Source organism: Giraffa tippelskirchi, chromosome 1, assembly GCF_054371585.1.
Source record: "Giraffa tippelskirchi isolate mGirTip1 chromosome 1, T2T-mGirTip1v1.2.pri, whole genome shotgun sequence".
Classification (NCBI taxonomy): Eukaryota; Metazoa; Chordata; class Mammalia; order Artiodactyla; family Giraffidae; genus Giraffa; species Giraffa tippelskirchi.
In genome coordinates, this window is record NC_137275.1 from 112,627,659 (window position 1) to 112,652,397 (window position 24,739).

A 24,739-nucleotide genomic window follows, 5' to 3' on the forward strand; every position below is an offset into this window, starting at 1 on the left:
TGTTTGTCTCAACACTTTTACTTTGTACATATTTCTATATTCTATGTAGCAATTTTGACCCCAAAATAATCTACTTTGAATTATTTCATCACGCCTTCCAAACTACCCCAATGTAATTCATATTTTAAAAATAAAATATATGCATTTTTAATATGAAGAAAATGTTAGAAGTTCTTTTCAGAATTACACAAAGTTTCCACAATTGCGTTTACATTAGTGTGCCTTGCCTAGTCCTCCATATTTTTAGCCTTCTCTAAGTGATATAATTTTTAAACCTTTGAACTGATATTTACAAGGAAAATGAGCATCTGTCAATAGAATCATTAACAGGTATCCTCCCAATTCCATTCAGATGGCAGGGTGGTAAAAATTCTGCCTGCAAGTGCAGGAGATGCAAGAGACACGAGTTCAATCCCTGGGTCAGGAAGATCCCCTGGAATAGGAAATGGCAACTCACTCCAGTCTTCTGGCCTGTGAAATTCCATGAACAGAGGAGCCTGGTGGGCTACACTCCATGTGGTCCCAAAGAGTCGGATACCACCGAGCGACTGAGCGCGCACACACACACACACACACACACACACACACACACACAATCAGCAACTCATTTAGAGAATAATTCTGCTGGCAGTTCTTTGGACAGTTATGCTCTTTCGTTGTTTTAGTTATAATAGTACACATGTGTATAAGGCAATATCGTGAAGCTAGTTATATTTCACTTCTCAGTCCATTTGCTTCCTTTAATATCTAGGCAGTAAATATGATGTACTAGGTTTAGTTATTCATTTTATTCATAGTGTCTATATGCATATATGCTGGTTCCAAATAGGAAAAGGAGTACGTCAAGGCTGTATATTGTCACCCTGCTTATTTAACTTATATGCAGAGTACATCATGAGAAACGCTGGGCTGGAAGAAACACAAGCTGGAATCAAGATTGCTGGGAGAAATATCAATAACCTCAGATATGCGGATGACACCACCCTTATGGCAGAAAGTGAAGAAGAACTAAAGAGCCTCTTGATGAAGGTGAAGGAGGAGAGTGAAAAAGTTGGCTTAAAGCTCAACGTTCAGAAAACTAAGATCATGGCATCTGGTCCCATCACTCCATGGGAAATAGATGGGGAAACAGTGGAAACAGTGTCAGACTTTACTTTTTTGGGCTCCAGATTCACTGCTGATGGTGACTGCAGCCATGAAATTAAAAGACGTACTACTTGGAAGGAAGGTTATGGCCAACCTAGATAGCATGTTTAAAAGCAGAGACATTACTTTGCCAACAAAAGTCCGTCTAGTCAAGACTATGGTTTTTCCAGTGGTCATGTATGGATGTGAGAGTTAGACGGTGAAGAAAGCTGAGTGCCACAGAATTGATGCTTTTGAACTGTGGTGTTGGAGAAGACTCTTGAGAGTCCCTTGGACTGCAAGGAGATCCAATCAATCCACCCTAAAAGAGATCAATCCTGGGTGTTCAATGGAAGGTCTGATGTTGAAGCTGAAGCTCCAATACTTTGGCCACCTCATGCGAAGGGTTGACTCATTGGAAAAGACCCTAATGCTGGGTAGGATTGGGGGCGGGAGGAGAAGGGGACGACAGAGGATGAGATGGTTGGATGGCATCACCGACTCGATGAACATGGGTTTGGGTAGACTCCAGGAGTTGGTGATGGACAGAGAGGCCTGGCGTACTGCAATTCATGGGGTTGCAGAGAGTCGGACACGACTGAGCGACTGAACTGAACTGATATGCATATATACCTTCTAATTAAATGTTTAGTATGTTTATATACTTTTATTTATAGTCTGTAATGTAATCTAGGATGAGGATTATAATGGTGATGATGAAGATGACGATCTAGATGGAGAAAACGATAGTAGTTTTGTTTCTGAAATTTAGGAAAGCAGGAATCACAATGTCATGGAAATAGTGCTGTTCCCTAAATTCACAAAATGTCATGTGTAAAGCAAGTGATTCACTTACACATATACATGTACCTTTTCTGTTTCAAACTCTTTCCCTGTTTACATTGTTACATAATATTGGGCAGCACTCCCTGTGCAGTAGGTAGGTCTTCATTCAACATCTATTTTAAATATAGCAGTGTGTTCGTCACATCTTTTTTTTTAATTCTGCATGTAAATGATATCATGTGATATTTCTCTTTCTATGTCTGACTTCACTCAGTATGACAATCTCTAGATCTATCCATGTTTTTGCAAATGACATCACTTCATTCCTTTTAGCAGCTGAATAGTATCAGGTTTTAATACTTTTAATGTGTGTGTTATGACTGACATTTTGGATGTTCCAAGGGAAGTGTGCTTTTCTTTTCTGTGCGTGCATTCAACCCAACTTCATCCAATTTCTGAACTTCTGTGGATGTAGACAGCTGTGAATATAGACACATTTCATAAGCATTTTGCAAGAATTTAATATATCCACAATGTCAATGGGAAGAATAGTAAGAAAGGCCCTGGAATGACCTATTGATATTTCAAATAAAAGAATTGCATGTTTCTGTAAGTGTGGCTTTCATAATTATGATATTCCACAGCAAGGAATTTGATGATCTGAAAGCAATTGTTAGACAAATCTCTTACATTTTAAATAATATTTCATTTTGTAATCAATTTTGTTATTGTATAATTCTGACATGTAAAAGCATTGTTAAACCTGCAGGCCTTAAACTTTTCTTATAACTTGGTTCATAACAAGTATGACCCCTCCATCATTACTTGAAATAGTAGCCCAAAGATAAAAATGATTTCAAGAGACATTATTAATAATGCCTGTATATGTACTGATAAGTACTTATTTTCAATCTATTTTTGTTTTGAATATTCATACAGTCTTAATAAGCTCCTACATCTAAAATTTTATCATGAAGATAAAGTCAGCAAAATGCTTTTGAAAGATCTCTAAAGGAAGAGTAAGTTGTCCTAATCGTCTTCAGAAATATAAAGTGAAAGTGAAAGTCGCTCAGTTGTGTCCTACTCTTTGTGACTCCATGGACTATACAGTCCATGGAATTCTCCAGGCCAGAATACTGGAGTGGGTAGCCTTTTCCTTCTCCAGGGGATCTTCCCAACCCAGGGATCAAACCCAGGTCTCCCTCATTTCAGAGAGATTCTTTACCAGCTGAGTCACAAGGGAAGCTGAAGAATATTGGAGTGGGTAGCCTATCCTTTCTCCAGCGAATCTTCCTGACCCAGGAATCAAACCAAGGTCTCCTGCATTGCAGGCAGATTCTTTACCAAATGAGCTATCAGGGAAGCCCAAATAGAAAATACAAGCTAAAAAGGAAAATATTTGAAAGTCACACATTTCACATAAGAAATGTATAGAAAGATTATGCAAAGAACTCTCAAAACCGACAGGAAGAAAAGAAGCAATCTAACATCAGCATACAAGATTTTTCTTTTTTCCTTCATTGGAGTATCATTGCTATTCAATATTGTGCTAGTTTCTGTTGTATAATGAAGTGAATTAGCTATATGTATGCATACGTCCCCTCCCTCCAACCCCTGACATCCCATCATCTACGTCACTGCAGAGCACTGAGTTGAGCTCCTTGTCAGATTCCCACTAGCTCTCTGGCCATCATCAAAAAATCTACAAACAAAAAACACTAGAGAAGGTATGGAGAAAAGGGAACCCTCTTGCACTGTTGGTGGGAACTTAAAATGATACAACCACTGTGCAGACCAGTATGGAGGTTCCTTAAGAAACTAAAAAGGAAGAACTGCCATTGACCCAAGAGTTCCACTATTGGGCATATGCCCTGAGAAAACCATAATTCAAAAGGACACATGGACCCCAATGTTCACTGCAGCACTACTTACAACAAGCAGGACATGGAAGTAATATAAATGTCCACTAAATATACAAAACTCTTAAACAGATATTTTACTAAAGCAGATAAGCAGAAGTCAAATGATCACATAAAGGATAGTCACTGTCATTAGTCATTATCAAAATGCAAATGAAAACAAAAAGGAGATTATGCTACACATGTATTTCAATTGTTAGAGTTAAATAAAACAAATTACAAAATGATATAATTCAAAATTGGTGTGTATATATATAACTTTTGAATAGCTTTCAATGCAGGGCATCAGATTTCTAAATTATCTCTTTATTAATCTTCATAAGAATATAAATCTATTTCTACTTCCTATAGTTAAATCTAATATTTTTCTCCATTGTATTTTGTAAGTTTGTGTCTGTGTGTGTTTGTTTGTGGTGTGTGGTACAGACAATACTGTACCTTATAGTCTCTGTACTGAGAGTTGCCACAATTAACTTGAGGGCATCTTTGGATGAGGAAAAAATACAGTAAGTTCTTGGAGCTTTAGTTCGTGACAACTGAGCACAGTTGATAGAAATGGGAGTCTTGGCCAGAGATATGGCAGCACAGCTAGAAATATTTCCGTCCTCTCTTCCAGTTTAGTGTGATATTGTAACTAATGTTGATATGAAGGATCATGCCTGGAAATTCAGTATTCTGTTTCCAGTTTGTACATCTAAAAAGGAGTAAGTGAGCATTCCTTTGTATCCGCCTGTAGTCTGGGAGGCGATAAGGACTACCTAGCTCATGTGGATGGAGAGATGGAAGATCTATATTGAAGATGACACAACTGCCCCTGACAGTCCTGAATTTCTTACTATAGAATACTGAATATCAGAAAAATAAAATTCCCTGTAAGACATTGTATATTTACATCTTTTTATACTATCTTTATTTTATAAAAATAATATATCATAATAATTACAAAATACAGCAAGAAAAATAATTAATAGAACAAGTGGTATAGACAGGTATGATTTTGCTTGTTGTACCAAACTTCTTGAGAGACAGGCAGAAAGGTTTAGCTCAATTAGGAAGTGACCTGGGGAAGAAGCTGATCCCAAGGGTAAGAATAATTCCTATTTAAAGAGCCCTATTTGTTACGAAGATGGAAGATATTTTAGAGGGCGGTTAAGCCTTGTATCAAATTCTTGGTATGAGGAATTACCTAATTGCCAAAAAAAAAAAAAAAACCCTCTCACAGTTTCTATCAGCTTTTTACTCAATAACTCAATTAATAAAGGTAAGGATTATATTTGACTTTAATATAAACAGGTAAGCATGCCTCATTTTTGTCCAATGTTGAATTTAGTTTTAAATGTTCCTATTTATATGTAACATCAGGCAAAAAACACTCATTTCAGAAAATTTAGCAAGGAAACTTTTGTTGTTATTGTTGTTTAATTTCAAAACCCTGATTCAGATAGCCTTTTTACTTTTCTGACCCACATCATTATATTATCAAATAAACAATTACAAAAGTACTTTATAATATAGTGGGCCAGTATATCAAAGTTTACCTACCTCTGCATCACTATCATAATAATTTAAATGCTAACCTTTATTAAGTGATTGCTATGTGTTAAGTATGTATTTAAGAAGTTTGCATGTATTAAATCTGGGGATATCTCATTAAAATTAATTGTATATAACTAAGGGATAAGATAGTAAATGAACTTTATTAAAAGGATTTTGCACCCTATTTACATCAAATCCTGTTTGTTAAAAATAACTTTTATGGAAACTGAATCTGACAATATGAAAGAGATTTTGCTATGTTTTCATTTTAATCTTTAGAAACTTTAAATAAGGAATTCAGTTCAGTCAGTTCAGTCCAGTCGCTAAGTTGTGACCTACTCTTTGTGACCCCATGGACTGCAGCACGCAAGGAATTAGACTTCTGGAGTCACCAATTTTAGACTTTTATTTCCTATCTTCAGTTTGATTTTACAAACTTGCTTTCAATAGCACCATGTACATTTTAATGATAGATAATGTACATGCTTATTATAATCCTCACACAGTGGAAAGACCAGGAAAGCAAACATGAGTTATTTGGATAAAAACAAAAGTGGCTACATAACCTGAACAATTTAGTGGTTCTTCTTTCTGAGTGTAGTAGTAGTAGTATCTAAAGGTTTCCGGAAGTTGGAAACCAGCTGGGACATTGCAAGATTTGAGAAGAAAAATTTTGATGAGATTGAGTTTGTAAAACTAAGCGTAACTTGGGTAGGATTTGAATAGCTTTAATATTTCTTACTTTAAATATGATTTTACATTGATAATTCCACTTAAGATTCATAAAATCTTGCTCCATTTGACAAAGAAAAGCAAAGTTAAGAATAAAAAAAATATTTCAATGAATTAAGAACACTGTATTTTTGATTGCAAATTCTGTTTTTTGACTTCTTCTGGCTATTTTTTGAACCTGAGTTTCAGTATGATTTTCAAATGTACTACCCTGTGTGAAAAAATGAAAGTGTTAGTGGCTCAGGCATGTCTGACTCTTTGCGACCCCATAGACTGTAACCCACCAGGCTCCTCTGTTTATGGAATTCTCCAGGCAAGAATACTGGAGTGGGTAGCCATTCCCTTCTCCAGGAAACCTTCTTGACCTAGGGATATTCAAATGTACTATCCTACTTGAACAGAAAGGAATAATTTAGACAGAAGTCCAAAAAATGAGAGAAAACCTTATATAAAAAGAAGATGCAATAAAAGAAAAAAAAATCAAACTGACGGTAGTTTCTGAAGACAGAGGTTAACTCATCAAATGTAGGGCATGACGCATAGTGGACTGAAAAGATTGACGGCTCATTCAACAAGCAATTTTAATCAGTATCCAAGTATTACACTCTACATTGAATTAAATAGGTGAATAAACATGGATAAAGGTGTCAGGATAAGGTAGTGAAAAAAATAGGCACTGTTTCATAGTCTTATACACATAAAATCATATCATAATAATGTCACCTATCAGACCCCCGTTTCTAATCATTTTAAAGACTCAGTCAAAGCATTTTTATGTTTCTTAAAATCACATTTTCATTGGGAAAATTCTATAATAATAAGTTAAGTTTAAATACCTTCTGATCCTTAATATATATTATGTGTAAAAAATATATATATATAAGTAGTCTGAAATATTGTAGATGATAAAATAGATTCATATTTAGCTTTCCTTTTCCTAGGGAAAAGGAATTCCTTGGGATGCTCAAGTTTTGGATGGACTGTTCCTTCTGCCCCATATGAGTGTCTACATTTCTGTAGCTGAAATGTTGACCCTCGTCTTCACTTAAAATTGTTAGAATATGGATATAGTTATGTCTCTTCTTTGCAGTGGCTTCGTCTCTGTGAACTTTCAGATCAGTTAACACATACCATGGAAGTTATGTAGGATATACTGAAAAAAATGATGTAATTTGCAACTCCTACAAGAGTGAGTGAAAAGAGCATAATTTCTAGACACACACACGCTCTACAGAAGGTACACTAGAACTGTACTGGTCTAAAAAGATTGATGATTCTTTCAACAAGCAATTTTAATCAGTATCCAAGTACTACAGTCTATGCTGAATTAAATAAGTAAATAAAACAGGAGGATACATGAAGTTGTTCTGAATTTTGGGTAGAAATCCTCGCTTACATCTTGGGGACTATTGTAAAGAAATAATCAAGATTTATTCAATAAATTCAGAAATTGCTTTTGTGAGAAAATATACTATATACTCCATAGAAAGATGTATAGAATATCACAAGAAACTTAAAATCTAGCTATAGCAAAGGACAAGTACTTAATGAATATGGGCAACCTCAGCTGAACATATTCACATTCACATAAACAAACATACACAAAAATGCAAAAAAAAAAAAAAAAAACCACACACACACAAGAATGAATGAATTAAATGGGGCCAGCAGAACAACAGCAATTATTAAGGATGTGAGGAATTTAGGAAGATCTCAGAGATGAACTGTGGCTGATGTTTCTTTCATGCAGTAAGTGTGTGAGGGGTGAGCATTCTAGTTAGAACTCCTAGCTTGAACATAAGTGCCAGATGTACCTACTTCTTCTCTCTTGGGTGTTCCTGGACAGAAAGATCAGCTTAATGATTCTTTTCTCCAAGTTGGAAAATCTGAATAAAAATTGTGACTACTGGGACTTCCCTGGGGGTCCAGTAACCAAGTTTCCCTGATTCCACTGCAAGGGTCCAGATTTGATCCCTAGTCTGGGAACTAGGATTCCGCATGCCTTGTGGCCAAACTAAAATAAATAAATGAATAAAAACAGAAATTATATATTAAAAAAAACTACGATTGTTGCTTTTATAGACATTACATTGAAAGACACACTTTTAAAAAATAAATAGTACCCCATAATACTCAATGGTCAGCTCATTGATTTGGTTTTGTAGTAAAAGAGCTAAATATGCATAACGTCAAAGACAAACAAGATTTGGAAATACCACTGGAAGGTCATCATTTTAAAAATTAACTATCTTTATCCACAAAACAATTGTAAGTGGCTTGCAAAATATTTACAGGAACAATAACATTAATTTTGAATTGATAATAATGGAAAACAGAATAGAGAGGTGAAAATAGCACATCAGTTGAAAACATGAAATCATTGTAACAACTGAACATAATTTTCAATTTGAATTCTCAAGTGTTCAGATGAATAGCAAAATTGCAATCACATGTCTTTAGAATCAAAGCAATAAAATAATATATTGTAGAGAAAACAGAGACAGAAGTTTTTTCTTATAGATAGGTTTAATGATAAATAAAAGTATATTTCTCTGTACTTTTAGAGCACCTGGCATTATGTTTGGTTTTTATAGGGAAATGAAAAGTAAGAAGACATATAATCTAGTTTATACACAAAAAACAAGAGTCAATAAAAATGAAATGACAGTGCCTCTGATTGAATCATTCCCACAGATGAAATAGGAAGAGATGGAAGCAGAAGACAACATGTCCACAGTGATACAATTTGTACTACTTGGGTTTTCTGATCTTAGAAACCTCCAAGGGCTATTATTTGGGGTGTTCTCCATCATTTACGTCATTATCTTAACTGGAAATAGTCTCATAATACTACTAACTAGTCTTGACCCAGCACTGCACAAACCCATGTATTTCTTCCTGACAAACTTTTCCTTCTTGGACATCTGTTACATGTCTGTCACTCTCCCTAGGATTCTGGTGAACCTTTGGACTCAGGACAGAAGCATTTCTGTGCTGAACTGTGCTGCCCAAATGTGCTTCTTCCTTATCCTTGGAACCACTGAGTGCTTCCTCCTGGCGGTGATGGCCTATGACAGCTGTGTGGCCATCTGTGACCCTCTGCACTATTCCCTGGTCATGACCCCAAAGACGTGCCTCCAGCTGGCTGTGGGCTCCTTGGGTCAGTGGAATCCCAGTGCAGACAGGGCAAATGTGCCAGATCTTCTCTCTGCGTTTCTGTCATTCGAACCAGATTAACCACTTCTTCTGTGACATTCCCCCCCTTCTGAAGCTGGCCTGTGGAGACACTTTTGCACATGAGCTCTCAGTCTATGCAGTAGCTCTGTTGTTTGTTGCTGTATCTTTTATGCTGATCCTTGCCTCTTACAGCAAAATCATTTCCACTATTCTGATGTCGCCAACAGCCAGAGGGCGAACCAAAGCCTTTTCCATGTATTCTTCTCACCTGTTGGTTGTGCTTTTATTCTTTGGATCTGCTATCATTGCATACTCAAGGCCCAAATCTAGTCATTCTGCAGGAACTGACAGACTCCTCTCTCTGTTCTACACCATAGTGACTCCAATGTTCAATCCCATGATATATAGCCTTCGGAACAAGGATGTGATTGCAGCACTGAGAAAATTATTACTGAAAAATGTAGTGTGATGAGTTTATTTTAAAATGCTTTAAATACTGGACACAGGGTTATTAGAGAAATTTTTTAAAGATCTCTACATTTCCCAGTTTAGAAGTTAACCACTTCTTTTTATACTGTATTTTTCAGTTCAGTTCAGTTGCTCAGTCATGTCTGACTCTGCGACCCCATGGACTGCAGCACGCCAGGCCTCCCTGTCCATCACCAACTCCTGGAGTTTGCTCAAACTCATGTCCATCGAGTCAATGATGCCATCCAACCATCTCATCCTCTGTTGTCCCCTTCTGCTCCTGCCCTCAATCTTTCCCAGCATCAGGGTCTTTTCAAATGAGTCTGTTCTTTGCATCAAGTGGCCAAAGTATTGGAGTTTCAGCTTCAGCATCAGTCCTTCTAATGAATATTCAGGACTAATTTCCTTTAGGATGGACTGGTTTGATCTCCTTGCTGTCCAAGGGACTCTCAGGAGTCTTCTCCAACACCACATAGATCAGCCATAATTACTCCTATGTCCCCTCCTCTCTCCCATCCCGTCCTTCCAGGTCATCACCTAAGACTGGGCTCCCTGTGCTGCACAGCAACTTCCCACCAGCTATCCATCACACACCTGATTGTGTATATATGCTGATGCTACTTTCTCCATTCATCTCACTCTCTTCTTCCCCCACTGCGTAAGTCCATTCCCTACATCTGTGTCTCCATTCCTTTCCTACAAATAGGTTCATCAGTATCATTTTTTTTTTTAGATTCCATATATATGTATTACTTAGTAAAGAAGGTTTTACAAAATCGTGGAACACTGCTGTCCCAGGAGTTTGATCATTGGCTTTTAATCTTCTCTTTACCAGATGTAGAGCAAGTCATTTAGCTACTATTTTTTCCTTTCATTCTTTTAAAGAACAAAATTAAAATGTGTATGAAGCTTATTTAAAAGCACAGGTTAGCCATACCATCCCACCAGAAGTGTTGCTGTGTGAAATAAATAAATGTGTTTTGTTACACAGGCTTGAATATGATGCTAAAGAAGAAAATACACATTCATGTTTCACAGTGTTTGGTGGTGGTAGATAGTACTTTTTAGTGGCTTTTCAGCTGGTGCAGAAGCTCTTTAGTGGTAGGAAATGTTTCTCAGAAATGCAGCTTTTGTTATTTTAATGTGTGTGTTTTGACTGACCACTTCGATGTTTAAACAGTGCTTTCCTCTGCTGTGTATGTATTCAACACAACTACATCTGATATATGAACTTCTGTGAATATAAACAGCTGTGACTACAGACACATCTCATTAGTACTTTACAAGAATTTAATATACTCATGGTGTCAATGTGAGAGCAGTTAAAGAGGTTTTATTTTAAAGAAAAGAATTGCATGCTTCTGTAGGTGTGGATTTCATAATTAAAAATCCTATAGCTATAGATGTTTGACAGCATTTTTGCACAAATATCTACTATTTAAAAAAAAAATGTGTTTCTTTTTGTCACCCAGTTTGTTACTACTCCTATACGATTTTAACATTAAAAAGCATTGTTGAACATGCAGGCTTTGCAGATTTTATTTACAATTTTGTTTACAAAGAATATGACCCCATAATCATTATTTGAAATAATGGTAAAACTAAAGTTGGGAAAACTATTTCCACAGTTTATGATTCAGTTCAATTCAGTTTTTGATTCAGTTCAATTCAGTTCAGTCACTCAGTCATGTCTGACTCTTTGTGACCTTATGGACTGCAGCATGCCAGGCCTCCCTGTCCATAACCAACTCCCAGAGCTTATTCAAACTCATGTCCATTGAGTCGGTGATGCCATCCAACCATCTCATTATCTGTCGTCCCCTTCTCCTCCTGCCTTAAATCTTTCCCAGCATGAAGGTCTTCTCAAATGAGTCAGCTCTTAACATCAGGTGGCCAAAGTATTGGAGTTTCAGCTTCAACATCAGTCCTTCCAATAAATATTCAGGACTGATTTCCTTTAGGAGTCACTGGTTTGATCTCCATGCAGTCCAAGGAACTCTCAAGAGTCTTTTCCAACACCACAGTTCAAAAGCATCAATTCTTCGAGGCTCAGCTTTCTTTATAGTCCAACTCTCATATCCATACATGACTACTGGAAAAACTATAGCTTTGACTAGATGGACCTTTGTCAGCAAAAGCAATGTCTCTGCTTTTTAATATGCTGTTTAGGTTGGTCATAGCTTTTCTTCCAAGGAGTAAGCATCTTTTAATTTCATGGCTGCAGTCACCATCTGCAGTGATTTTGAAGCCCCTCAAAATGAAGTCTGTCACTGTCTCCATTGTTTCCCCATCTATTTGCCATGAAGTGATAGGACTGGATGCCATGATCTTAGTTTTCTGAATGTTAAGCTTTAAGCCAACTTTTTCAATGTCCTCTTTCATTTTCATCAAGAGGCCCTTCAGTTCTTCTTTGCTTTCTGCCATAAGAGTGGTGTTATCTGCGTATCTGAGGTTATTGATATTTCTCCTGGCAATCTTGATTTCAGCTTGTGTTTCATCCAGCCCAGCATTTCTCAAGATGTACTCTGCATATAAATTAAATAAGCATGGTAACAGTATACAGCCTTGACATACTCCTTTCCCAATTTGGAACCAGTCTGTTGTTCCATGTCCAGTTCTACCTATTGCTTTTTGTCCTGCATACAGATTTCTCAGGAGGCAGGTCAGGTGGTCTGGTATTCCCATCTCTTTAAGAATGTTCCACAGTGTGTTTTGATCTACACAAAGGCTTTGGCATAGTCAGTAAAGCAGAAGTTGATTTTTTCTGGAACTCTCTTGCTTTTTCAAGGATCCAATGGATGTTGCCAATTTGATCTCTGGTTCCTCTGCCTTTTCTAAATCCACTTTGAACATCTGGAAGCTTATGGCTCATGTACTGCTGAAACCTGGCTTGGAGAATTTTGAAGATTACTTTGCTAGCATGTGAGATGAGTGCAATTGTGCGGTAGTATGAACAATCTTTGGCTTTTTTTGGGATTGGAATGAAAACTGACCTTTTCCAGTCCTGTGGCCACTGCTGAGTTTTCCAAATTTGCTGGCATATTGAGTGCAGCACTTTCACAGCATCATCTTTTAGGATTTGAAATAGCTCAACTGGAATTCCACTACCTCCACTAGCTTTGTTCGTAGTGATGCTTTCTAAGGCCCACTTGGCTTTGCATTCCAGGATGTCTGGCTCTTGGTGAGTGATCACACCATCGTGGTTATCTAGGTCATAAAGATCTTTTTTTGTTTAGTTCTTCTGTGTATTCTTGCCACCCTTTCTTGATATGCTCTGCTTCTGATTAATAATGCCTATATTGGTACTGACCTATAGTTATGTTTCAATCTATCTTTCCTTTGAATGTTCAGCCAAACATGATAATATGTTCCTATGACTAAAATTTTATCATTGAAATTAAATTAGTTAAATATTTATATATAGCCTTTAAGGAAGAATGGGTTGTTCTCTAGTCTGGAAAGGATCACTTCATCGTGTTTGAAATATAGCACAATTTTAACAGTATTGTGCATGTATCAGTCAAACAATTGTGACATAACAGGCATGTTTTGTTTTAACATTAAATTTTACTGTCAACATCTGTGTGTCCCTGTCCGCAAACTGTATTGATTAGGTGTATGAGAGTGTCTGTGACAAACAAGTGACTCAGGAACGACAAAGACCTCCTGCCAGCATCTAACTGAGATTATTTCTTAACCCACAGGCTGACCATGGCAGTCTAGTTGTCAAAGGTAATTGATTGTTAAATGAGGATAAAAGGTCCTCTTCAGACTGGTTCATGAGAATGGCCATGTATAATACTATAGAGATGTTTTCATTAATTGATAACATTTTAAAATATATTCTATAATATTTTAAATTTGCATGCAAATTAAAATGCACTTTTTTGTTGTAAACTTTTTGAGAAGTCTGACAAATCCACAGAGTTATGTTACCAAAAACATAATCAAAATACAGAACAGCTTGATAACTCTCCAAAATTCTCATTTTTTGTCTCTCTAGTCAATACCTTACCAATTTACTACCAGCTGACCAGTCCTCTGCCAATATGCCTTTTTCAAAATGTCATATAAATGGAATCATAAAGCCTTTCAAGTCTGAATTTTCACTTTGCATAAAGCATTTAGCATATTGCTGCCTGCATCAATATAGTTTGTTTATTTATGTTTCTTAGTATTGCCTTACACTATGCAGTATACCAGAGTTTGTTTACTCATTCCTTAGGTGAAGAACACGCGGCTGTTTCCAGAATTTCACTGTTATAGCTGCCTTGAATGTTTGGCAATAGATTTTTGTGTAAATACAAGTTTTCATTTCTCTATAAAGTGGGACTTCTGGATAAATGTGTTTTGTAAGTGTGCAAATAACTTTATAATGAACCACCAACCTTCAGAGAAGCTGTCTCAATTTTCCATTCCCATGAGAAATGCACAGAAGTTCACTTGTTCTAAATCATCACCAGCATTAAGTATTATTTGTGCATTGATTTTTGTTGTTGTTTTGTTTTCATTAGATTTTCTTTTCAACTTTAATGTGTCTAGTGATATTTCATTTTTTTAAATTAGTTTATTTATCTATTTTGTAACTTTTCATTATTGTATTTGTTTTGCCATACATTGACATGAATCCACCGTGAGTGTACATGTTTTCCCCTTCCAGAACCCACCTCCCAAAGAGACACAGATATTTCATTTTTTAATTTTGATTTTCTTAATCAAACTCAGTAATTTCACACTGAGTTTTTCATGGTGTAATTTGTCATCTCTATATCTTCTTTGATGAATTATCTGTTCAAATTGTTTTCTGACATTTTACTTGTGCTGTTGATTTCTTTATTACAGAGTTTTAAGATTTTTATATATTTACATGCAAATACAAAAAGTATATATGCAATGCATAAGTATTCATATATATTTATATTTACTGACAGGTTCCTTGGAAGCTCAGTGGTAAAGAATCCAGCTGCCAAGCATGATATAAGGGTTCAATCCTTGGATGGGGAAGATCCCCTGGAAAAGGAAATGGCCATCCACTCCAGTATTCTTGCCTGGGAAATTCCATGGACAGAGGAGCCTGGCAAGCCATAGTCCATGAGGTTGCAAAAGAGTCAGACACGACTTACGGAATAAACAACAACAATATTCATTGACAGATTACAAAATGAAAGAAAGCCATTATCCAAAAATTTTACTGGCAGGAATTAAGCTGATAGAACTGCTCAGCTGCACATGTATGCTACGTTTCATGAAAAGAGACTTGAAACAAGGAATCTGACTCCATATTTGATGTTTGACGGTGGAAAACTTTTAAAGCACACAGTTAAAACAGTTGAAATGACCCAGTGTAAAATAAAATGGGATCCTCTAAGACTTAAACTCTTTATGCAAGAACCATTTGAAAGAGAAGGGGATTTTTTTTTTTTTTGAGTAATTAGGGCCCGAAAGCGCCTTCCTCTTCTAGTCTTCCCCATCCTTCTGTACCCGCACCAGCCGCTGCAGGTCGTCCCTGTGAAACAGACTCTCCGGGCTGACACCGGCAGCTCGTGGCTGTGGGGCTGTGTAAAGAGCGAGGCCCAGGCGACCCCTGCTCAGACCTGTCTGCCCACAGGCTCACTGCACGCCCTCTCCCTGGGGCTGGCCTTGCACAGCCCCAGGTTCAGGCTGTGATTCATCTGGGAGAGAATGGCCGTAAGCTGGACCCTCCTGTAGTCGGAGGTGATGGGGGCCCCAGCAGCCCTGGCCTTCCCAGGAAGGCAGGAGGACCTTTGCTTTGCTTCTGGTCAGGCCGTCTGGGTTCAGAGAGTATAGGCTGTTCCAGAGGCAGCGTGTTCCCAGTCCTGGGGTACAAGCTGCAGGGAACAGGGATGAAGGACTCCATCCCCCCATCCGGCACCGAGAGCCGCACAATGCCCAGGGGCCCTTGGTTTGTGTCCTGGCTTTGTCGTCTACCTTCATCCATCCCCTTTCTCCAGATCAAGTTGATTCAGGAAGAGCGGGGATTAGCTCCCAACTTTTTTCCATTTTACAACCTAGTTTGGCCGGTCCATAAAATGGAAATAATGATTGACACCATATGATCACAACCTTAACGCCGTAGCCCCAGCTATGAAGGCTCCATAGGCAATAACAATGAAATTACCGACTTCATTCCATTAGCAAGTATCAAGTATTTTGCAGCCATAGATTTAGCTAATATATTCTGTTCAGTGCCTATTTCGACTGCCTCTCAGAGGAAGTTTGCTTTCACCTCTAAAGAGACACAAGATACTTTACTTAACTACTCATAGGGTATCTCAGTAGCTTGGCCATCTCATACAATTTTTTCAAGATATTAACTGCATTCAACTCCTTCTGGAAATATGGATATGACATTATGTATAAACGGATTCAGGCTTCCCCAGTGGGTCAGCAGTGAAGAGTCTGCCTGCTGAGCTGCAGGAGATGCAAGTTCAATCCCTGAGTCAGGAAGATCCCCTGGGGAAAGTATGGCAATCCATTCCAGTGTTCTTTCCTAGAGAATCCCATAGACAGAGGAGTCTGGTGAGCTGCAGTCCAGAGGGTCACAAAGAGTCGGACATGACTGAAGCAACTTAGGGCTCATGCACATAAAGGGATTCATTTGACAGATTCATTTAGGACCATTGGAGGAGGTCATCTGGAGAAGGTGACATCTGGTTGACTGGCAAACTGGACCTGGGTGCTCCTCACCCTCTCCCTAGTCTTTAGAATGTACATTCTGTCCATCATTCCTACAGTGAGAGATATTTTCAAAGACCACACAAGCAGTCTTGAGAGAGCAACTTGCTGTTGAGACTGTCTGGACAGTATACATGCTTGAAGCTGGTTAAGACCTCTATATAAATATTTGGAATTCTGACTGGTGGGTATTGAGATCTACTTGTCTCACAGCTTCCTATGAAAAGCCCTATATGTGAGACTATAAGCAATAATTTGATGCTTATTCTAGAACATGAGTTCAACTTTAATTCAATTGTATTTTACTGACCTACCGTAAAATTAACTCAACTTATTGGGATATCAGGGCTTCCTCAGTGGTTCAGTGATAAAGAATCCACCTGTAGTGCAGGAGACCCAGGTTTGATCACTGGGTTAGCAAGATCCCCTGGAGGAGGAAATGGCAACCCACTCAGGTATTCTTGCCTAGAGAATTCTATGGAAAGAGGAGCCTGGTGGGTTACAGTCCGTGGGGGTGCAAAGAGTCAGACATGACTTAGAGACTAAACAACAACAAGAATATTTGGGTATTAATACGAAGGATGAGAAGAATCAGGACTTTTTGCTTGATAATGATTTACTGGAACCTGAGAGTCATAGTTTCCTGCACAGAGAGAAGTGTTATCAATTTACCAAGTAATGGGAGAATTTCTTAAAAGAAAATTTAAATTTCTGAAAAAAAAACCCAAACAAACATATATACACGGTGAGAAACAGAGTACTAACATAATTGGAAATCTCAGTTATGCAAAAATCTTTAAGACCACTGAAAGTTTCTTTTTCAGGACTGACTCAGAGGCGTACTAACTAGATTAGATAGTTGTCTTGGTGCCATCTATTGTCTGAAAGATGTAAGGATTCCAGGTTCTATGGTATATGGAAAACACTTTTTAAGTTCATTCTTCTCAAGCAGTGCCAATGTGAAAGAGCATTTGCTAGGAAAATCTGTTTTCTTAAGGCCGGTTCATGGTGAGCATTTAAGTATTTGAGTGGAAGTAGCATATATTTTCCTGATGACCTCCTTTACCAGATTAGTTGCAAGTTCCAAACCAAAGATCCTTAATACAAACACTTTTGACCTTGTCACTTTTCATCCAATTCTTTGTTTTTAAAAATTCAATGTATCAATAAATCCATTCAATAAGTTGCTAATTTAGATGTATGTTCAATTCTCTTTTATTTTCTAAGGTTTCCAATCATTTGTGGAATGTCTCCCAATTTTTGTCATTTTCAATTTTTTTTTTTGACAGTTTTCTTTAGGATGTTTTTAGAATTATTTTTAAATTCTTGCTTGCCAACTCCAATTTTGGTTCAATGTGTATTTGCTTTTGGCATTTTCCCTCTTGTATGGGCATAAAATCTTTCCTGTTATCATGCTTAGTAATTTGTTTATTTTATGCCATACAGACTACAAAGATGTTCTACAGGATTTCTCAAATCAACGAAGCTTCAATTATTTTTCTGATGCAATTAAGAGTGGTAAGCCCCATTCAATAGAAAACTGATTCTTTTGGTTTGGGCAACATGCACTGTATCTCCAGTTCACCCCTCTTACTAGGGCATAGCAACCTAGGACTTTCACATAAGTACTTGAGCTTTCTTGGTCTCTTCAGCACGAAAGTAATATAAAATTGTCTACTCTTTTTTTAATTAGTTTATTTATCTGTTTTTTAACTTTACAATATTGTATTGGTTTTGCCATACATTGACATGAATCCACCATGGGTGTACATGTGTTCCAAAAAAAAAAAAGAATCGTCTACTCTTGTCTTTCAGAGGTTTTTGATATATCTTTAACCCCCACTCCAAACAATTTAAAATTTGGCAAATGCTGTGAAGGGAAGACAGCTCTGTGTTTGTAGCCATGCAAATTTCCAGTTTGGGTACTCTAGTACTGTGTAATTACCACAAGTTCTGCAAGCTTTTCTGAGAGCCGCTGAAATATCATTGTTTTAGTGAAACTGTCATACAAAATGCACATAAGAACAATCAAGTTGACGATGAAAAACTGTTTACTAACTGGGATGGTTTTGCCTCCTTTTGATGCTCTCAGGCATAAGACTCTTATTTAAAGGTCCTTCTGGGACTTTCCTGGTGGCCCAGTGGTTAAAAGTCTACCTGCCACTGCAGAGGACATGGGGTTGAGAGGGTAACAGGCAGGAAGGCCAGGGGTCTCCAAATGGAGGAAATAGGCTGCAAGTGTCAGACATTTTTATCTCTCTTAAGTGGCAGGAGGAAACAAACTAGTGATATTTTTTCCCTTCTCTAAACAAATTTAAATGAGGTTTCTCTTAAAATACTGTGTTGTCATAATGACACCTGGTTTCACCTGAAGTTAACTATTCTCAAACCTTGAGTTAACCTATGCATTCTTCTTATGAAAATGTTTGTCTTAAGCTATGTTAATGTACTATGCATTTACCCCAAACTCTAGCTTCAAGTCAGTTCGCCTAATGGCTCATAACAGACTTGACAAACCAGTATGTGATACTCAGACATTGTTCCCCTAATCTATGTAAATGAAGCTATTTGCATGGTAATCTGCCCTTCTACAAGTTTCAAGTCAATCGTTTTATGACCCGGGATTCCTCGTCTGGTGCCAAGATTATCCCAAAAAACATCTTATGGATGAGGGGCCTGGTGCCATTCTGAGTTTTAAGACATTTCTTTCTTTCATTAACAGACTGCTGATGACTATGTAACATCCAGCTGAAGACTACCAGGGGGGCACTCTTTCTGTCCCCTTCTGATGCCTATGTGAGAAGTTTCTCTATCTCCTTTATACTTTAATAAAACTTTATTACACAAAAGCTCTGAGCGATCAAGCCTCATCTTGGCCCCGGATTGAATTCTTCTCCAGAGGCTAAGAATCCCGGCCGTGTTTTCATGGTCCAGCAACAACTTTACAGGGCCAATCCCTGGTCCAGGAAGATAACCACAAGCCAAAGGGCATCTAAGCCATGCACCGCAACTGTTGAGCCTGTGGTATTAGAGCCCAAGTTCTAGAATCCGTGGTCTGCAACAGAAAGTACCCCCACTCTCTGCAACTACAGAAAGCCCATGCACAGCAAGGAAGACCCTGCACAGACAAAAGTAAATATATAGGTAGATAGATAATTTTAAAAAATAAAGTCCTTTCATCTTCTCAGAAAGCACCTACTGATGACAGGCTCTATAGTAGCCTCTGCTGGTCTCACCCTTCAGTGCAACAAAAAATATTACATTTCAGTGCTGAGGATATCAAGTAACATTTTTAGGAACTTCCATGTGGTTTTTGAAATAATTTAGATGAGAGCTACATTTTAAAATATATGAACTATTTAAAAGAACCTCTACAGTATTAGAGTGTAGGACTCTAGTGGGATTTCAAGTGTCAGGAAAAAACCACCACAATACTACTGAGAGCAAAAATTGCCTCTTCAAACTAACACTAACAGAATTGCTATTATAATTATGAAGTTGTTTCAAAATAATAATTCACAATAACTTACTAATTATTCCCCAGGAATCTCTTGGAAATGAACATGTTTGGAATCTTCAGTTATTAGGTCCCTAATGGCTTGAGAATGTATAAAAAGTCCTTGCTTCTATCAGTGAAATCATTTATCTAGGTAATAGGAAAATGTCTCCTTCTTTGGTAAGTAGCTTTTGTGTTTATCAGATTGGCTTTATTGATGCAAAAATAGACTTTTATGGATCTGAGACCACTAACGTGTCAAAATAGTTACAAAATCATATGTATTAGATATTACCCACAAATAAATCTACCTGCGTCATTCTTTTACAGCTTCTGCAGGGATCTGAAACACTCACCTTGTTTAAATAAGCTTTTTTGTTAACAGAAATAAACTGAAACATGATTGGCTACCTGATAGTTTTAATTAATTTATTTTCTGTTCTAACATTGTTTTGCTATATATTTATGAAAAATTTAGCGAATCACTTCAGTTTGATTGAATCTTTTTGGTCATTCCCATTGAAAGCAAGAATCCAAGATTCACGCTCATCTCCAACTTTTCCCCTCGTGCTTCTCTTCTCATTCACGTTTCTCTACATGGATGGTGGTGGTGGCGGCAGAGGTGGTTTAGTTACTAAGTCGTGTTCGACTCTTTGCAACCCCATGGACTGTGGCCCCGCCCAGCTCCTCTGTCCATTGGATTTCCCAGGTAAGAATACTAGAATGGGTTGCCATTTCTTTCACCAGGGAATCTTCCTGACCAGGGATCAAACCCAGGTCTCCTGAATTGTAGGCATTCTCCTGCATTGTAGGCAGGTTGTTTAAGGGCTGAGCCACCAGGGAAACCCTTCTTTGTCTATTGAGAGGGATGCTCGCTGTGAGTCCCCGAGAGTAACGGACTATATTTTTAGGAAATAACTGAGTCATTCTGTCCTGCCTTCAGCAAGTCTGCACCACAGCCTGTCTCACGGAGGCAACACTATTAATTCTCTAACCACCTTCATGGTTGTCCTCATGAACTTTGACTTCACACATCTTGTGGAGTGACTCAGAACATTAAGCTTCAATGTCCCCATACAACATATGGAATCAATAATGAGAATATAGCTAACACAGCCAATCTGTCTTGAAGTTTTGGAGGCAGGAGCCTGGGCTCCAATCCTATTTTCATCACATCTTAGCTCTCCAGCTCTCTGTGCTTTAGCTCCCTCAACTGTAAGAGAAAGACGACAGTGATAGCAACTGCTGCGAAATTTTGTTAGTATATTTTTGTGTGACAGTTAAATAAATTATATGTAAAGTGTTTAGAATATTGCATTTCACATCACAATCATTATATAAATGATAACTATTATTTAAAAGATATAGTGACATAGTCCTAATTATTAGCTAGGGATAAGCGAGAGCAGTGGAATTGTTTCTGTTGTCATTTAGTCATTAAGTCATGTCCAACTCTTTGTGACCCCATGGACTGTAGCCCATTAGGCTTCTGTGCCCATGAGATTCTCCAAGCAAGGATACTGGAGTGGGTTCCCATTTCCTTCTCTAGAAGATCTTCCCAGATCAGGATTTGAACCTACATCTCCTGCGTTGGCAAGTGGATTCTTTACTGCTGAGCAGAGAGCAGTGGAGTAATTGAAACTAATCTTCACTCTAACTATTATGTGGCAGTCTATCTAAACTGAGATAGCAAGAAAGTATAGATAGGTAGTTTTCCTAATTTAACCTGACAGAGAAACCATGATTTTAAATAGATATAATGTTATATATAATAATATGCATATAGTACATGTATTAAGTATAGCAGATTCTCTCTCTCTAATTGTGCAAGGTCATACAATTCACGTGGCTAATATAAGATTCTAACCAAATGCTTATAAACTCTAAATTTAGGTCTTATCATTTCTGAACACTCTGATTACCTTGAAAACAGGCAAAATAAGAATAAATTAACCACTATCCTAACAAGGTATTGCATCTCATTCACACTCTTTGAGATAATAACATAAGAGAGCATCCTAACCCTTCTAATTCTTAGGCTTTTCTGTGCCTATATTATAGCATACTTTTAGTGATTAGATGATATTACGATGAAGTTCTTAGCCCTGTAGTTGTCTCAATAATTTTATATAAATGAGAGAATGACCCCAACCATTTGTTCTAGCCGACTGTGGCAGTAGTAATGACTCAACATCCTGAATCATACTAGGATAAAAATTAAATGCAGCTATTTGTGTTTGCTCACATATATAATTAGTGAGGAGGCTATATAGAGTGATTTTTAAAGATGAGAAGTTAACTTAATACTAATTTTTTGCTCACTTTACTCAGTCATTTAATATTTATGCTGTGATTACTAGAAGCCAAGAATAATAAAGAATGCCAAAGAGAAAAGCAGTTAATTCATTAATCTCCTTGACTTGGTATCTTGAGAGGATTTAAGGAATTGCCTTAAACTCCTCCCTGTCTAAAACATGCTCTCAGCTGATGCTTACTGACATTTGCTTTCATTTCACTAATATCATTTTTGCTTTTATTATTATTTCTTAAATAGCTGAACTATATTTCATTGTATCACTCTAATTACAGTCAAGAGTACAACACACTACTATCTATTAAATACTGGACAGAAGGAGTACATTGTTCTAGAGTTATCATTACAAGATGTACTCATGTTCAGTTCAGTTCAGTTCAGTCGCTCAGTCGTGTCCGACTCTTTGCGACCCCATGAATCACAGCACGCCAGGCCTCTCTGTCCATCACAAACTCCCGGAGTCTACCCAAACCCATGTCCATTAAGTCGGTGATGCCATCCAACCATCTCATCCTCTGTCGTCCCATTCTCCTCCTGCCCCCAATCCCACCCAGCATTAGGGTCTTTTCCAATGAATCAACTCTTAGCATGAGGTGGGCAAAGTATTGGAGTTTCAGCTTCAACATCAGTCCTTCCAATGAACACCCAGGATTGATCTCTTGTAGGATGGATTGATTGGATCTCCTTGCAGTCCAAGGGACTCTCAAGAGTCTTCTCCAACACCACAGCTCAAAAGCATCAATTCTTTGGTGCTCAGCTTCCTTTACATTCCAACTCTCACATCCATACATCACCACTGGAAAAACCATAGCCTTGACTAGACGGACTTTTGTTGGCAAAGTAATGTCTCTGCTTTTAAATATGCTGTCTAGTTTGGTCATAATTTTGCTTCCAAGGAGTAAGTGTCTTTTAATTTCATGGCTGCAGTCACCACCTGCAGTGATTTTGGAGCCCAGAAAAATAAAGTCAGCCACTGTTTCCACTGTTTCCCCATCTATTTGCCATGAAGTGATGGGACTGGATGCCATGATCTTAGTTTTCTGAATGTTGAGCTTTAAGCCAACATTTTCACTCTCCTCTTTCACTTTCATCAAGAGGCTCTTTAGTTCTTCTTCACGTTCTGCCAAAGGGTGGTGTCACCTGCATATCTGAGGTTATTGATATTTCTCCTGGCGATCTTGATTCCAGCTGGTGCTTCCTCCAGTCCACCATTTCTCATGAAGAACTCTGCATATAAGTTGAATAAGTAGGGTGACAATATCCAGCCTTGACGTACTTAATTTCCTATTTGGAACCAGTCTGTTGTTCCATGTCCAGTTCTAACTGTTGCTTCCTGACCTGCATACAGGTTTCTCAAGAGGCAGGTCAGGTGTTCTGGTATTCTCATCTCTTTCAGAATTTTCCATAGTTGATTGTGATCCACACAGTCAAAGGCTTTGGCATAGTCAATAAAGCAGAAATAGATGTTTTTCTGGAACTCTCCTGCTTTTTCAATGATCCAGAGGATGTTGGCAATTTGATCTCTGGTTCCTCTGCCTTTTCTAAAACCAGCTTGAATATCTGGAAGTTCATGGTTCATGTATTGCTGAAGCCTGGCTTGGAGAATTTTGAGCATTACTTTACTAGCATGTGAGATGAGTGCAATTGTGCGGTAGTTTGAGCATTCTTTGGCATTGCCTTTCTTTGGGATTGGAATGAAAACTGACCTTTTCCAGTCCTATGGCAACTGCTGAGTTTTCCAGATTTGCTGGAATATTGAGTGCAGCACTTTCACAGCATCATCTTTCAGGATTTGAAATAGCTAAACTGGAATTCTATCACCTCCACTAGCTTTGTTCGTAGTGCTGCTTCCTAAGGCCCACTTGACTTCACCTTCCAGGATGTCTGGCTCTAGGTGAGTGATCACACCATCGTGATTATCTGGGTTGTGAAGATCTTTTTGTACAGTTCTTCTGCTTATTCTTGCCACCCCTTCTTAATATCTTCTGCTTCTGTTAGGTCCCTACCATTTCTGTCCTTTATTGAGCCCATCGTTGCGTGAAATGTTCCCTTGGTATCTCTAATTTTCTTGAAGAGCTCTCTAGTCTTTCCCATTCTATTGTTTTCCTCTATTTCTTTGCATTGATTGCTGATATACAGTATAATCCAACATAAAAGTGGCTTAAGCAAAAATGGAGTTACATTTCTCTCCTATAGGTATTTGTCTGTGGGCAGTCCAGATCTGATGTAGGCAGGCTGGAATGGCATCTCCACCCAGTCCTGCCAGCACCATCATCCTGGGATGTGGCTTTCATCCTAATGATCCAAAGTGACTGTTTAAGAGCCAACCACTATGTCCCCAGCCCAGTAGAGGAAGAATACAGGTGTACCCCTTGCTTTTAAGAGGTACCCATCACTTCTGCTTACATCTCATCAGCCAAAACTTATTTAGTCACACAGCTACAGCCAGCTGAAGGGAAGGAGAGAAATGCAGTGAAAAACTGCCCAGGT

General features: G+C 37.9%; 1 long non-coding RNA gene and 1 pseudogene across 1 annotated transcript in view; one reads left to right on the forward strand and one right to left on the reverse strand.

Annotated features, from left to right (window-relative positions):
* LOC145506922 (uncharacterized) overlaps positions 1-24,739 on the reverse strand; it is a 70,941-nt gene that overhangs the window by 43,427 nt on the left and 2,775 nt on the right. The gene's annotated exons all lie outside the window — the stretch shown is intronic.
* Positions 8,826-9,749, forward strand: LOC145540552 (olfactory receptor 10AG1-like; annotated as a pseudogene).